Here is a 2,850-nt window from a genome sequence, read left to right on the forward strand (position 1 = left end):
ATAAATAAAAAGGGATGGGATGTAGCTTAGTGGCAGAGGACCCCTGGGGGAACCCGCTCCGCAGCTTTGAGGCATGTGCCTCCAGAGTGCAGCGATCGAGGAGGTCCGTGGGAGAGGAGGACAAGGAGTCAGCAGTCCCCGGAAGGTTCCTGGTTTTCCCGACTCATCTCTAGGCCTTTGCCCCTCTTTACCACCTGGCGATTTTCTAATTCGTCCTTCGGAATTCAGCTCCAGTGCCAGCCCTCCTGGGAAGCCTGTGCTGGCTGCTCCTTCCTTCATGGGATGGCTGACTCCTCAGGTCTCCACAGGCCTGAGACCTTACGTGGTGTCCAGTCATTTATTCCACAGACTGACAGAACACAGGTACTGGGCAGTTTCAGAGAGGAGTGTCCTTCAAAGTAAAGCAAACAGAGCCTTGGGCCAGAAATGGCAATGACACTTCTCAGAAGAAGTACCATTTAAACTGAGTTCTCCATGAGAAAAGGAGCCAGGCTTTCGGAGATGTGAGCGAAAGGCATTCCAGACCAGATAAAAGTCAGTGCAAAGGCCCTGTGGTTGGAAGTACGGTGAGAATAGTGCGAGACCAGAGTGAAGGGCAATGTTCCTGGATAGAGGTGAGGAAGTGGAATGTTTGAACAGGTGGACTGAGAGGTCTGACAAAAACACCATGTGGGACAGGTAAGCAGGGAGAAGTTTTCTCTAAGACTGATGGGAAGCCAGGAGCAGGTTTTCCAGCAGGGAAAGGTGGGAGCTGGTGTCCTTCAGGGATTCCAGAGCCCCAGAGTGGCTTGGAGAGGGACCAGTGGAGGGATGTGCCACTAGTTGCGATATTACAGTTAGTCCTTTGTCTCCCCCTTTAAATCCCAATTGCAACTCTGTTTCCAGTGCCACTGAAGTCCCCAGTGGGCACTGATAAATGTTCACTGAGTAAATGAATGCCGGAAGGTTGGAGAGAGCATTTGGCTGGTTTCCCCAGCTGCATCCAGCTGCCAGCCTGGAACCTGGCAGGCGGGAGAGGGCTTGTCCCTGGGTAAGGTGCTTTCTGCCAATTGTCTCTGGCCTCCTGGAAACCTCTCTGCCTTGTGCTTCCCTTCTGTTAAATGGGTGGGAGAAAATTAGAGGGAGATGCTATGACCATCAGAGCAAGGACCATAAATATCGTGGGTTTGTTTGCTTTTTTTTTTTTTCATTACTGGGGATTGAACCCAGGGGCACTTCACCACTGATCTAAATGCCCTGCCCCTTTTTAAAATTTTTTATTTTGAGACAAGATCTCATTAAGTTGCTTAGGACCTTACTAAATTGCTAAGGCTATCCTCAAACTTGTGATCCTCTTGCCTCAGCCTCATGAGTCGCTGGGTTTACAGGTGTGCATCACTGCGCCAGGCAAACATCCCGTCTTGATGATTAGAATAAGAGGCTTCTCGGGGTTTTTGTTTTTGTTTTTATCTGCGAATAACTAGGAGCAAAATAACTAGCTTGGAGAATTATTTAATTCATTCAACAAACATCTGAGGAACAGCTAGGAAGACAATTGGCTGGAGGGAATGAATGAAGAGGAGAGAGGGGAGGAAGTAAGGGTTTATCGTGCAGGGTCTTGGAGGCTGCGGGGAGGATTTTCTTTTTTTCCTGGTGAGTTGGGAGCCATGGAGTGTTTTATGCAAAAAAGGGACATACCCCAACTCAGGTGTTCATGGGCTCCCTTGGGCTGTTGTGGGGAGAACAGCCTATGGGGGATGAGGACGAGGCCTCGAGAAGAGGAAGGCAATTACACTGGTCCAGAGGAACGACCTGAGGACTGGACCTGGTAAGGGAGGCGGAAGGGTAAGAAGTGAGTGGATTCTGGATCTACCCACTTTTCCTTCTTTCTCTGTTAAAATCCCCCAAAGAGTTGCCCAGAAGTAAAAAAGAAAGCACCGCAGCCTGATCTCTGGGACAACAGAAACCACGCAGAGCTGTGCTGCTGGTAACCAAGATACCCACGGCCCTGTGTTCCGAAAGGTCCCGGGAGGGCGCCAACCTGCGAGCACCCTCTCCAGGGTGCGCTCCCCGCGCAAAGCCCCGGGGACCAAGGCCAGGCGTCTGCACGGGACTTCTGAGGGAGCAAGGGGGCCGGCGGCGGTCACAAACCCAGCTGCACTCTTCGGGGACTCCAGAGACCTTGGAGAAATTCTGCAGAAACCTCCGCCCTTCGCTTGGGCACTCATCTGCATTTGCGGAAAAAAGCTGGTCCCGTGTCGCAGCGGGGGAAAAACTGAAGCTCAGCCGCCCCAGAGGGCCCCAGCGCCACGCAGTCGAGGCCGCGCTGCGATTCGAACCCCTTTTAATGATGATGACAGTGACTTTAAGAGTGACAGCGGCTGACTCTTGCTGAGCACTCACTGTGTTCTCAGCACTGGGCATGCACTTGTCTTAATTTCTGCCAACACCCGACAGGTGAGTGACCCCTTCCCATTTCCCACCGCAAGTCTTCGGGTGTGGGGCTCCCTCCACATCGTTCGCTGGGCTTCGAACTCGGATCCGCTCAGAGTACGTCTCAGGCAGCGGGGGACCGTGGATTCAGGAGGCCGGAGCTTGCAAGGCAGAAGGGACAAATGACTGTTTTGCTTTCTCAGGGGTCCCGGAGGCCCGAAGGCCTCTGCCCCGCCCGCTTTAACGCGGCTCACCTCTCTTTGGGACCCCCGCGCGGGGACGCGGGACCAGGAAGATGCAAGGAGGGCGCAGAGGTGGCGCTCGGCGGGCGGGAGCGAAGGGACCCCGCAGCCCCGGGGGCCGCCGGGAGCCCCGCCCCTCGGCCCCGCCCCCTCCCCGGGCGCCGACCTCCGCGGTCACGTGACCCGGCCCGGCGGC

At 54.7% G+C, this 2,850-nt stretch overlaps 1 long non-coding RNA gene across 1 annotated transcript; it reads right to left on the reverse strand.

Moving 5' to 3' along the window:
• Window positions 1–1,476: 1,476 nt before the first annotated feature.
• On the reverse strand, window positions 1,477–2,813 carry LOC124968583 (uncharacterized). Its single transcript, XR_007105776.1, has 3 exons — window positions 2,667–2,813; window positions 2,021–2,573; window positions 1,477–1,804 (listed from the first exon to the last, which is right to left on the reverse strand). It is a non-coding gene; the product is annotated as an uncharacterized LOC124968583 (long non-coding RNA).
• Window positions 2,814–2,850: the final 37 nt, after the last annotated feature.

The sequence above is a fragment of the Sciurus carolinensis genome, chromosome 17 (assembly GCF_902686445.1).
Source record: "Sciurus carolinensis chromosome 17, mSciCar1.2, whole genome shotgun sequence".
In the NCBI taxonomy this organism is placed as follows: Eukaryota; Metazoa; Chordata; class Mammalia; order Rodentia; family Sciuridae; genus Sciurus; species Sciurus carolinensis.